The 13,679-nt window shown below is 48.0% G+C and overlaps 1 long non-coding RNA gene across 1 annotated transcript; it reads left to right on the top strand.

Moving 5' to 3' along the window:
- The first annotated feature begins 5,393 nt into the window (after nucleotides 1-5,393).
- On the top strand, nucleotides 5,394-6,190 carry LOC120701586. The gene is made up of 3 exons (XR_005686168.1): nucleotides 5,394-5,804; nucleotides 5,889-6,023; nucleotides 6,097-6,190. It is a non-coding gene; the product is annotated as an uncharacterized LOC120701586 (long non-coding RNA).
- The last annotated feature ends 7,489 nt before the right edge of the window (nucleotides 6,191-13,679 follow it).

Raw genomic sequence — 13,679 nt, 5'->3', positions numbered from 1 at the left:
TCGCCCAACAACAAGGGTGATTTCTTCGATAAGGCCGAGGACTACGTCTCCACAGTGCCCGTCCACACCTTTACTCTCGGCTCGGATGCATATAACCAGGTAATTTATATATATATATATATATATATATATATATATATATATATATATATATATATATATATATATATATAACAAATGCACATACCCTTGTTGTTATAACAAATGCACAGACCCTCTGCCGGACTCGCCAACCAACCACAGCTCAATCCCGCCACCCACCAGGAAGCGGCATGCAGAGAATATTTTATTGATTTGGATAAAAAAATACAATATCTCTTATACCGTAGCTCCGATTTCAGATCTATTTGCATCAGGTCGTTGGAAAAAATGTGCTTAACAAACCGAGATCCATGAAGACTATATTTGATAAACTTTTTTTTAAGTATGTAATTGCAACATCACGATACTTTGAGTTGCTATCATAGCTACATTACAATTGCAACTTGGCTGCAGCGTAGTTAGCACTAGTTGCGACCACTTAGAACCTTGTTTTTGCACAATTGCAACTGGTTTCAACTAGTTACAACCTAGTTGCAAGTCTAGTTAGTGAACGTTGCAACAAGGTGCATTCTATGTACCAAATACACTTATACCCTGCAATTGTAACTGAGAGACTACATCAATTGCAACAGGAAGAATAGACCAACTGCAATTAGACGGAACTAATTGCAACTGGACACAAACCGGTTGCAACTCGGACAGATTTGGTTGCAACTCGGACTGACCCGGTTGCAACTAGACGCGAACTGTTACAATTGGACACAATCCAGTTGCAACTAGAACAGTCACAGTAGTTGCAACTAAGAGGATGGGTGCATTCTCTATACAGAATGCACCCAGGTACATTATACCATAACTATATATATATAAAACACGCTTTAATCATTTGAGAACCTAGCTAATAAGTACATATATAACAAGAAGAGTATTGTGCTATTATCAGGGTCTCTGCACCATGGCGGCAAATTCTCCAGGCGGGTCGTTCAACTCCGTCCCTATTCCGGACAAGCGGGACCCGGCATCGCCCTTGTCGCTGCTGCTGGATGGCATCCTTAGTGGAAAAATCGACGACGATGACAAGCCTCCCACTTCAAATTCAGGTACTACTATACCTGTGTGTTGTGCGTGAGGCGATTTTGTTTGATTGATCGATCAGTGTACATTATTTAATTTATAATTATTTTCACACATCTATACAATGACAGGGAACAGTACCAAGAACCTGGTGACCATCGAGCAGTCCAAGTACTTCAAGGAGGATGCGTCGCTTGAGGAGGACACCGTGACAGTGGAGGTGGAGATCAAAGCAACCAAGTCCACCGCCGTGAGGGAGGGGCTGGACCTGGTGGCCGTGCTCGACGTGAGCAGCCGCATGGCCAATGGAAAGATCGACAAAAGTTGTAGTTCAATGAAAGTTAATTTAGTGACGATTTCACATTTCAATGCATGGGCAAATGTTTATAGAGTAGTAAACATAACTACGTTTATTCATGAATGGGTGGGGTTTTGGGTTTTCATTTTTAATTTCAACACATAGCATGCTTTCATTCTTTCTTAACAACACAACTACTAAAGAGCTAGTGATGAAACACTAAAGTAACTCAGATCCAAACTTGAACATTCATGGTATAAATTTCAGCATCTACCATAGAGCAAAATCTATAACTATTCATGCAAATGGATTACTCTAGTTGCTTCATCTTTTTGTACAGAATGTTCAACATGGGTTCTGGTGCTACAAATTTTATACAAGCAACTTCAAAGCATAAACTCAGTACTGAAATTTTTCCAGATTTTATACACTTATACAGCAGAGGTGATAAAAAGAATAAAAACAGCAATCCATTAACAAAGATTAATTCTACAGAAAGTTTTACTAAGGATTTGGTTCTCAAATTTTTACCAGAGACTAGTAATGAGTTAGACATACTCCAGAAAATTTTTCAAGATTTAACTCACTATGATAAATTAGTTATTCAGTTAACTTAGCATGAGTTTGCATAAATTTCTCAAGATGCATTTGACCAGTATTGCATTTGAACTTTTTATTAAAGGTAGAACATACTCTGAACAAGATCATGCCCAAAAATTATGACCAGAAACATTGTAGATTACTCAAAACAAAAATAGTAAACCTAGCCCTAAGATGCTAAGCATGATCATTCGACAAAGCCAAACTCAGTAACTGCAGCTCAAAATTTTTAGACAGGAACACAGAGCTAAAAAGAGACTCCAGAAATAAATATAGATTTTTCTGAGCATAAGAACTATATATGAGGAATTAAGTTGATTAAACAAGCATAAATCATGATATATAGCAAATGAAGTCTAATAAATCTGAAATTTAGGAATTAACAGTGTTTTAGTTTTACATGCACGCAGTAAACATTCCAGAGTAAGTTCATGTGCATATTTTCCAGAATTAAATCGAGAAAGCTAACAACAGATTAGAGAATCTTGATTGTTCTAACATGATAACTATTTTGGTTTGGTGTCATCTTTTTACTGTGATCTTAGCATCCCATTAGTGATAACATATCCAAAAATCAAGGTCATTTGATGAGCAGAACTTCATGAACATGCATAAGGTGGTTTTCTTAATCTTTTCCCTAGATTAAATTCGGTTGAGTTTCTGTAAATGTTAATGTTACAAAATTTGTAGATTTTGTTACAAAGATTCCAGATCAGTTGAGTTTGCATTTTTCGTATTTTTCTGTGATTTGTTTCGCATTTTAGAAGTTCACTGGTATACACTGGATTACTTGCAGAAACACCCTTAAACGAAAAAAACAAATTACAACCGGGTCCTTCGCCGGCCTTCTCCGCCGTGGCATCTTGCCGGTGGTGTTCTGCGGTGCAGGGCTTACCGGGGCTGCCACGGGGAGGCGCGTAGGAGGGAAAGGATCGAGGAACACCTACCCTGGTCGACGTTCGAGGGTTTGGTGCACGGGTTTGAGCTCGTCGGCGTTGATGGCGGGTCGGTTGTTCGGTTCGCCGGCGCTGGAGGCGAAGGAGGGCTCGGGGTAGGGGAACAAGGTGCGCACGAGCACCGCGTGAGCTCGTGGATGCTTCTGGGGTAGCTGTCGGGCTTGGTCTCCTTCGGAGCTGGCCGGTCCGCGGTGAGCCCGAGCTCGCCGGCGGCGGCGCAAGAGGGGAACGGCGTCGGGAGGGGGTTTGGGTTCGATTCCGCACGCGTGGAGTGTAACTAGGAGGTGGAGAAGCTTCTGCGGTGGTCGGAGGGGGCAATGTGGGGCTGGGCTAGCCGGCCCGCGCGAGCTGGATCTCGGCGGCCATGGCGGAGCGGCGGGAGGAGGAAGAAGGGGGAGAAGGGGCGCGACGGTGGAGCTCTGGGGGTCTTTATAGGCCATAGAGCTCCTGGGCGAGGGGTGCAGCGACTGGGGGAGGTCGATTTGGGTCAGGGGCGCAGACGGCGAGCGGGCGGAGCGGCAGCGGCGCGGCGCATGGCGGAGGGTGTCGTGGCGGCACGGCGAGCGGCCTGGGACGCGTGTGCGCGTGAGGAGATGCCAAGGGGCGGGCCAGGTGGCGCTGAGAGACTCCCTGGGTCCATTTGGCCGCGGGCGCGCGGTGGACGAAGTCCACCGGCGGCGTACGGCGGGCGGCGGGCGAAACAGAGCCAGCCGGGAGAGAGAGATGGAGATGGGGGCTCTTTTGCGATTTCTGAAATTTCCAGGGACCTCTCGGTAAACTAAAATTATCTCCTAATTGGAGAGCTCAAATGGAAAAGTGTTGAATACCACTTTTGCATAACTTTTCAAGATCTACAACTTTTGTGTTATGCAAATTTTCATTTGAAACTCACATTTTGAACTATTGGTACATTTGCATATTTGCACAAAAGGACTTTAGTTTTATTCAGTTTTTGAATTGATTTTGGCTGAAGTTCAATTGAGCACATGTCAATTGAAACACCTCCCATGAGCCAACTAAATTTTTTTGCATATTTTTGAATTAACTTTTGAATAGCTTTTCACCCTTTTTCTTTCTCCTTTCATTTCTTATGCAATAACTGATCTTTTATTTGAACCCTTCTCTTGAATTATTTTCCCAAATTTTCTTTTAACTTTAACTAAGGTGTATTGATTGGATTTAAAAGTATTGACACCTGAGGTGTCACAAACACCTGAAGGATGCTGAGGATAGATCGGTGAACCAACTTGCAGCGCCTTACGGCCGTGAAAGAATGATTTATAGTGTTAGAGGTGCAGGTGGTACAAATATAGGAGGAGAGAGTCATGGAGGACGCCATTACAAAGTGGACCTCAGATCTGACGAGTGCACTTGCATGACAGCATAGATGTTACACCTTCCATGCTCGCACCTAATAACAGCATGTAGAGCTCGAGGACTTTGTTTCAAAAGCCCCACTTATTTGAGCCCGTACTACGGTCGGTCTAACACAATCAACATATGGGAGTCCAGTTTTCAGCCTTATCTCGATCCGTCCCAATGGGCCGAGTACAAGTGACTAGAGTACGTGCCGGATGCGTCGCTATTGAAACCTAAAAAAGGAAGGAGGCGGAAGAAAAGGCTCAAAGGTGACATGGACGAGTTGCAAGGTCGGGCTAGTGCGGACTATGGTACCGGTGATTTCGATGAGGACAGGAGCCAGAACCGTTGCTCCAGGTGCAATAGATTTTGTTCTCAGTGCAAGTGTAAGAAGAAAAAAAAATCTAAACGAAAAAGAACGTCCACAACAAGCATTAGAAAGAGGACTAGGCATATCACACGGAGAGAGGTACAGTAGTTTGTGCTTAGCACAAATATTAATATATACATACAGTGTTTTGCTTATCATTATTATTTGGGTTTGTCTTGGTCTTTATTTTTGTCTTATACTCATGAAGTTTTGATTCATCATTGTAGGATGGCGCACCCCACGTTCCCCCTACTGGAGACGTTGTATGACTCCAAGCACCGAGCACACGTCCTAGTTGACCGTGCCGAGGTTAGTGTTACTGTTTCTCAATAGTTCAATTTAATTTTTTAGCTACCTGTAACGACTCATTTCTTCCCATATTAGGTGTTGGCGCCCCTCCGCGCAGTACTCACTCCCCCTTCGGTGGGATGAGCGTTATGTGCCGTACCTTCGGCGGGCTGGGATGCTTCCTCTTGCTCGAGTGGTGTGTGCGGGCCTCCCAGTGATGGATGCGCCTCTGCTAACTATTTTTGTGGACCGTTGGAGGCCGGAGACACATTCTTTTCATTTACCTTGCGGGGAGGTCAACATCACTTTGCAAGATGCGGCGATGATTTTTGGGTTGCCTTTAGAGGGAATTGCAGTGACCGGCATTATACAGATTGATGGCTGGAGAGATATGGTAGAAGCACTGATTGGGATTCGGCCTCCAGAACCACCTGAGGGGGTCAAGGACAGGAAGACCTCAAGGGTTAGCTTGGCTTGGTTGAGGCAGAATTTTAACCATTGTCCTCAAGGAGCACCGCAGGGGGTTGTAGAGCGGTATGCTCGCGTATGGTTGTGGCACCTGTTTGGAGGTTTTCTGTTTCCTGATGGTTCGGGAAACACGATTTCATGGATGATACTTCCAATTGTGGGCCAGCAGTGGGAGAACATTGCTCAGTATAGTTGGGGGTCGGCAACTTTAGCTTGGATGTACTGGCAGCTTTGTGACGCATGTCGGCGGATTGCTAATGATTCAAACCTAGGAGGTTGTGCATACCTCCTGCAAATCTGGATTTGGGAGCGCTTTCCAGTAGGCCGGCCGTACCGAGGCGAACTAGAGGTATTAATTAGCGTTGCAATCTCACTTTTCATTGGCGGGACATTAAATGATTTTTGGATAACCATAATTTTCCTCCTTTTGCAGCCGTGGCCACACCATGATGAGGACTTCAGGCCCACCGTTGCTTACTGTTGGAAGAACGTGGGAGCTGTAAGAGGGGATCCTGCACGCCGCTACATGCGTTACATGGACGACCTAGACTGCCTCACTCAAAATCAGGTTATAACCTTCATACCGTTCGGTAAATAAATGCTTCTATCTACATGAATTCTAATGCGTACGTGGTATGTAGATCTTCTGGACACCGTACAGTAGGGCCGAGCTGGACGAGTTGGAACTGAGTGATATTTGCACACGCGATGCCGAACTGTGGAGGACTTGCGTGCCTTTGATTTTTTCTTTGTAGTCGAGATGCACTTGCCGCACCGTGTCTAGAGACAACAGTTCGGCAGATTGCAAGACTTCCCTTCGGAGGGAATTTCGACGTCCCAATCTTTGCATAGGTACATTTTATGCCTTCAAATTCATTTCTCTTTACCAATATTATTTCACTAATACACCGCTCTTATGTCAGTATTGACAGGAAGAAACAGTACACTGAGAATGATTGGCGTGTCAAACACGCAAAGCCACTGGCACAGTGGGAACAAAGGCAAAGGATGCATCCGGAAAGTGGACCGGCACATAGGCACAACCATTACAAGGAGTACCTTTCTTCATTCAGTGGCTAGAGTTTCAGTCAAGCCACCACAATCCACTGAACCTATAGAAGACCACGCGGACACCGAAGATGATGATGACATCATCGATGCGTACGATGATATCACTCGAGGAGGAGTTCAGCCCGAACGGGGCCCTTTGCAGAACTACATGGTACATCACGCTCTTTGTTTGACATTTCCTTACATTTGCACATTTTCAATTATTTTTTGACTAACTGAATTGAAATAGGCACAACAACTTGGATGCCTCGCTAACGAGGCTGGCGTGGCAATGGCTCATGCAAACGAAGGAGACAATGCCGAGGGGCACTTTAGGGCATTTGTCGAGGTTACTATCTTTTCTTGAATCCGAATGTAACTGGTTATCTCAAATATAGTTGAATGGGTAATGACTCACATATTGCTCTTTGATACAGAGAGTCCGTTGGAGCTGCAGGCGGATGGCCGGTAGGCTCAATTGCATGGCTCGGCCAGACGAGGCGTTTGGTCCAGAGGCCTCTGGTGCGCGAACTTCAAGTGCACATGGCCCCACTTCCAGCATACGGACACCGATTCACTACGGTGCCGCAACCGCTACAACTCCTGGGCATTCCGGTTCCAGAAGCCGTTCAAGGACCACTTCCAGGACTGGTTCACGTGCCTTGTCAAGGGGCAAAGCTATCCAGTCATCCGAAGGCAGTGAAGAGTCCGACTGCCAAGGTGACTCAGAAGATGAGGACCCAAGCTTTCAGGTGCTTAGGATGTCGCAGATGTTTGATGCTCCCCTAGGAACGCAGACTCAGGGTGAATCGAGTCAGGTAAGCATGTGCAATTGAAATGTTCTAACTTAGAGGTGATACTGCATCATTATAAAGGAAACGTGGTATTTTACACATTTTTGGTCTTGAACATGCCTCCATGTTATATTTTTTGTGCAGGCACCTGAGGATGCACCCGCTTCTCCTCCGCGTCGCCGACAAAGGCGTTCTCATGACCACACCGACGTTGGTAGCGCGAACGTGCTCGCAACAGTTCCTGGAAGGCAATGGCGGCCCACCGACCCTTTCAGCCCTGCCGAGCTTGGACGGCACCGTAGATGAAGGAGCACCGACACTTTGTTCCTAGATGTATTGTAAAAATGCTACCTAGAACCTATTAGTGCATGTCATGAACTATTTGTGCTTGTCATGGACCACTTTAGTTTGAGATGGACAAGATCCTTGTAATGGACTACTGTTGGTTGTAATGGACTATGTGCTTGTGTGCTGACGGCTCTATATCTCTTTATTGGTTGGTTTGAAATTATGTTGGTACAAGCCCCTCTTGCTGCAACAAGTTTTATTTTTATGGGGTGGGGCAGTTTTGGTTCGGTTATTGAACCATTAGCAGCTTGAGGACCAGCAGCAGAAGCAAGCAGCAGCGAGAGAGCAGCAGAAGCAAGGCAGAGCAGCAAAATTCTGTGCATGTCGCGCCACTTCGGATGGCGCTACAAAGCTAATCTGTCGCGCCACTGAGAGTGGCGCAACCAAAAGGACCTGCCACGCCACCAAGTGAAAAATGCAGTCCTTACTGGGCTTGGGCACACAATGGCGCGATAGAGTGGGCTTGTCGCGCCAACACCACTGGCACGACAGATGCCAAGCCGGTGATGACGTGGCCCTCCCTGTCGCGCCATGCGGGCTGGCGCGACAAGGCCATTATCCATATACCTCGCCGGCCTCTTCACCCCCCCTCCCTTTCTTTCCCTCACTCCTCCCCGACCAGAGCAACAGCAGGTCGTCGCCGCCGGCCGCCTGTAACATCCCAGTTTTCATCATGATTAAGGGGGAGTGTTGAAATTTATAATGCAAACTTCTAGAAGGTTCTATAAAAATAAGGATAAACCATGGCGTAATTTTGTTCACCATGACAAGGTTCTAGAATGTTCCACAAGAATCATAAGGAGACAAGAAGTTTGGATATTTTCTTGCCATGGTAAAATTTAGAATTTTCTAGAATTAGATATTTATAGGGAACTTAGATATTTGTAGGGAACCTCCTAGAGTGTGACAAGTGTCACTCATCCAAGAGGGTATGGGTGCCTATATAAGGAGGGTGCCACCCCTTGCCATACTACTCCACTCCATCCCACACACATCCAAGGGCATGGTAGAAGTGAGCATAGGTAGAGTGTGCTAGGTGTGTGTTCCTTTGTTGCTTCAATAAGGTAAGCGTCTTTATAAGTGTTAGTCTCCCGGTTAAATTTAAGTACTTAGTGTGTAAGTTGTGATCCATCGAAGGTTGGCTCTGCCACCCGGGATCACAAAAGGGTCTGGGCTTCATCGAAGGTTGGCTCTGCCACCCGAAAGCCAGCTTCATCTGTTGGTAGGCTCTGCCTCCCGGAAGCAAAAGGCGGCTCTGCCGTCAAAAGGACCCGGTACACTAAGTAACTAGAAGCTAACCGACTCTGAAGTGAGTTGGTGTAGATCCTCAACTTAGTAGGGTCACCTCAATTTCCAACAATCACTAAAATAAAACTTATGTTGCAATTAAACTAGTAACGTAAAATAATACTAACGTTATACGAGGTATTACATAACTACTAGGTAAACTATTTTATACTCTTGCCTTGCGTTAGTACATTCGTTCCCTTCAGTAACCAGCATACGCATGCTTGCACCCACGACAAAAATCATCTCGTTTCCATAAAAGCCTCTCAAGTCACCGTACCATGCCATAATTCCCAGACAATCATGACAGCGCCTACCTCCTTTGCCATAACTTCATCATTCCCTGGAAGCCACAGAATACCCACACCATTGACCTTGAAAAGACCCGTCATGGCAGCACCCACCTCGCTAAAAAAATCGGGGTCGCCACGAACAGTGCCGGCCGAGATTTTTTTCCGCCGAACCGCCTCACCCGCTCGCTCTCGCTCGCGCACGCGCGACACGCCGGCCCCACGATGGAACCGCGCACTGCCGCCGGCATCACGCCGTGTCGCCCACCTCCGCGTCCCTACCTCGCCCACGCCGCTGCAGCGCCCTCGCCGGCTTTGCCGCCTCGGCGCTCACGCCTTTAGTGCTGCCACTGTTCGCGTTGACGACGAGCTGCCGCAGCCCACGCCGTCGCCCGTCCCTGCGCAACGCTGCTACTTCTCTCCTCGCCTATAAAAGGAGCGAGGCCGTGACGAGCCCCGTCACCAGCCAAGCACACCGAGCCGCTTCGCTCCACAAGCTGAACCACTCCTCCTGAGCCCAGCTCACTCACGAAACGAAGCTCCAACAATTGATCCTCTTCCTCGAGCTATTCCGCGCCAAGGTGAGATGGCAGGCAGCTCCCCCGACCATTAACTCCACTAACAAAGGCCCAAAACACCCCCAGGCCGTGAGCACTTAATCCAAATCATTCTACCAATCAATACTGTAAACTCAAAATCTCCTTCATATCAACTCCTTTTCACGTAACTCTTTTTCCTCCTATTTTCATCTCCATTTGAGCTTATTGCTTGCTTGTGTTTGTTTGCCGGTTGTGCCGTTCTCGCCCGTAGATCACGGAGTGACCGAGGAGGAGCCCGCCAAGGAGCCAGAAGACCCGTACCATGAGCAGGAAGCCGCCGCCGCCGACGCGTACGCAAGCGAAGGCAAGTTTCATCGACCCCTACGTGAGCGGTTGCATCCATGTGAGGACGGTTAGCTGTAGCCTAGGTCTAGGATCGATTACATATACCAGTACTTGAGTGATTGAGTGTGCTCATGCATGCATCTGAGTAGTCATGCATATCCAGAACTGAGAATAGGATACGAAGGGATCTGGCTAAGACCAGGGCAGCTGGGTATGCTGGAGCCGGCGCTACCGTGGTGGTAGACTGGCAGGCGAGTGATACCGTGGTGGTAGGCTCGAGTTGACATGTTGAGGGATGGTTGCTGCCCTGGTGAACCATAAGGACCGAGTTGTTTTGACATCTCACCTAGCTTACTTTAGTACGACCACAGGTTCCGGTATGGGCCGGACTTAGCCTAATCCCACTGGTTAGCCTGACGGTCGCAGGGATGGTTTACGGGTATAGACCATTGGGGTCAGAGCCCGAGGGTTTGTGCGGCCAGACTGGGGCGTGACCACGGCTGGGTATCGGCTATGTCGGTTGTCCGTTCGGGCAGCCGAGCGTGTGGGTACAGTGTACAACCTCTGCAGAGTGTATAATCCATTCGAATGGTCCGTGTCCACGGTATGGACAGGCTACGGTGTGGTCCTGACAACTAGTGAGCTACCTATTGTGGGTTGTGTCAGGAAGAGTAGCATACCATTAGCTGCATTATTAGTAGAATGTGCTTATTATGTGTCGTGCATGTCATTTCCCCTCCCGTAGGGTGAGGTGGAGCTTGCTGAGTACTTTTGTACTCACCGCTGTTGATTTTTCTCCAGAGAATCCTGACTTTGTGCCAGAAGACTACGAATAGATCGTGTCCGCACCCAAGCTAATCGAGTGGAGCCGTAATGGATGAAGAGCTAGTCCTGCATGTCGTTATGCTAGTTGTTATCCTATGGTTGTTCTGTGTAGCTTTGCGTTGTCACTTTACTCCTCATGTACGTGTTAAATAAAGCTCTAGATGACTCTGGACTCCACTTGATGTAACATGTATTATGCCGGAGACCTTATTCGGTAATTAATACATGGTTTAGCCTTGATCTTCGGGTCGGGGCGCTTCAGGTGGTATCAGAGCCATGCTTGGCTGTAGGACGCGAACCGGTAGTAAACGATGACCGTAGGAGCCCTAGGATGGTCAATCCTTGAAAATATATTACTCCTTAAACTTTATCCTTGTTATGCTAACCCTACCCTTGAAAATCAGATGGCGGATGACTGGACCACCACCTACTGCATCAACGAAGATGGATTCCCCAGGGTGCTATATGCTGCCACGGTGCGACTTGGTATTCCGGAACGACCGGAGTACGTGGGTCGCGAGTTCGCGGAGCATGGCACCGAAAGTTGTGAGGTCACTATCCATATTGGTGCCAGTGATAAGTACTTGGAGATGCAATCCTGGAGCGTCACCGCCACTGGAGCCCGTATGCCTGACACCATTCAACTTGCAGCTCGCAAGGAGCTGCGGTACCTGTGCCAGATGTTGAATGGCACTTGGGTTCCACTCCCATGAAGTACTTTCCACCGCTGGACCGTAGCCGTCCTGCTTGGGCGGCGAGGATCCGCAACCTGGAGAGCCCCGCAGGGACAGAGAAGAACCCCACAGTTGTCGCTATGTCTGGCTATTTGCTTAGCCTCGATGATTTGTGCGACCAACTGCATCAGCGTGTGAGAGATTTAATCCAGCGTGCTGAGGAAGCGGAGTCCCGTTGGCGTAGGGCTAAACTGGCCGTAGCCCAGGCAGAAGCCCGAGCAGCCGAAGCTGAAAGCTGCCTTGCCATGGCCGAAGAGAACCTTAGGGAGCAGGCAGATCGCCACAGTCAGCTCCTTAGGGGTGTCTACCTAGTGGACCGTGCCAAGCGCAAGGAACGCCATCCCAGGACTGCCGCGGAGCTGCCAATCCTAGAGGGAATTCCGCTATGTTCCTCGTCCCAACCACGCAGGAGGATTTGTGAATCAGTGCCGCCCACGCCTCCCACATCTCCCCGAGATCCCGGAAACAGTGACCCCGAAGACCGTGTTGTAGGGTTCAGTAGTCGAGTCATCCCGGCCGACCCTTAAAAGTCGAGCCGCGTTATTGTAATCCGTCGTGTCATGTATCCCTGCTTGTTTGAATGAATGCTTGTGTGGTGCTTGAATGATTTGTTTGTGTGCATTGTGCGGTACAAAATATTTTATATATACAAATATACCCCAGCATTATACTAGGGGAGTCACCTAATCTTGCCCTCCTTGATCGTAGATGTCTCGTCGCTCGAGCCGAGTCCAGGGACTCCATGCTCAGGAAGACGGTGACGAGGTCAACCCGAGAAACCAAGCCCCTCTGAATGTAGCCCCAGAAGCACTAGAAAATGGACAACTACCGCCGCTACCTCCCCGGGCCCCAGCACCCATTGACTTGGCAGCCATACTGCAGCAGCAGAACCAACTCCTTCAAGTTCTTGTGACCACTCTCACAGCTCAACCTCAAGGCAATCTTGGCAACAATAGACCTGCAATGCAACATAATGGCAATGGCAGCAGAATTGCAGATTTCAACCGCTTGCAGCCACCTAAGTTTGGAGGATCTGATAACCCGATCGAGGCAGATGATTGGCTGCGAGAAATTGAAATGAAGCTTGAAGTGGTCCATGCAGATGATAGAGACAAGGTTTTGCTCGCAGTACAGCAGTTAAAGGGACCAGCCCTTGCTTGGTGGCAGAGTTACCGGGAAATAAATGAAAACGCTAATGAGATGGTATGGGCTGACTTTGTCAAGATCTTCAGAGAACATCACATTCCCAGCAGTGTTATGAAGCTCAAGAGGGATGAGTTCAGAAAGCTTCGTCATGGTGGTATGACTGTGACAGAGTATCTTCATAAGTTCCCAGAGTTGTCTCGTTATGCACCAGAGGATATCAATGATGACGAGAAGAAGCAAGAAGCCTTTCTTGGTGGGCTTAACCCTGAAATCAGGACCTTGGTTGAAGTCACCACCCACAGTGACTTTAATGCTATGGTCAACAGGGCCATCACCATTGAGAGAAATAGGAAGGCAGAGCTTAGTGAGCGCAAACATCGGTTTGAAAGCAAGAAGCCCCAGCAGTTGGAGAAGTTCCAGAGGACCCAGTATCCGGCTCACTCAGGCCCAAGGAGCCAGGGTGCCTTTTCATTCAAAGCGCAGCCCGGTTCTTTCCAGAAGCCCACTCAGTCAGCTCCTGCTATGAAGACCCAGAGTACCTTCCGCACCCAACAGACTGGCGGAAGTCAAGTAACCAATGTGAAGACCTGTTTCCACTGCCGCGAAGCTGGACACTACAAGGCAAACTGTCCGTATCTCAATCAGCCCGCCCCTTCTATTTTCTCCAACTCTGTTCAAGGACCAAAGCAGCCGACTGGAGCCAACCATGCAACACCAGCTAAGAGCTAGCAACAGTCCTTCGGCAAGGCAAAAGTGAATCATGTGAATGCTGAAGAAGCAGAGGATGCACCAGGAGTGATTCTCGGTGAGTTTCTGGTCCAATCAGCTCTAGCCTCAGTGCTTTTTGATTCTGGAGCATCGCATTC

Source organism: Panicum virgatum, chromosome 3K, assembly GCF_016808335.1.
Source record: "Panicum virgatum strain AP13 chromosome 3K, P.virgatum_v5, whole genome shotgun sequence".
NCBI classification, from domain to species: Eukaryota; Viridiplantae; Streptophyta; class Magnoliopsida; order Poales; family Poaceae; genus Panicum; species Panicum virgatum.
Note: the sequence above shows the minus strand (reverse complement) of the source record. Positions and strands in the feature narration are given on the sequence as shown.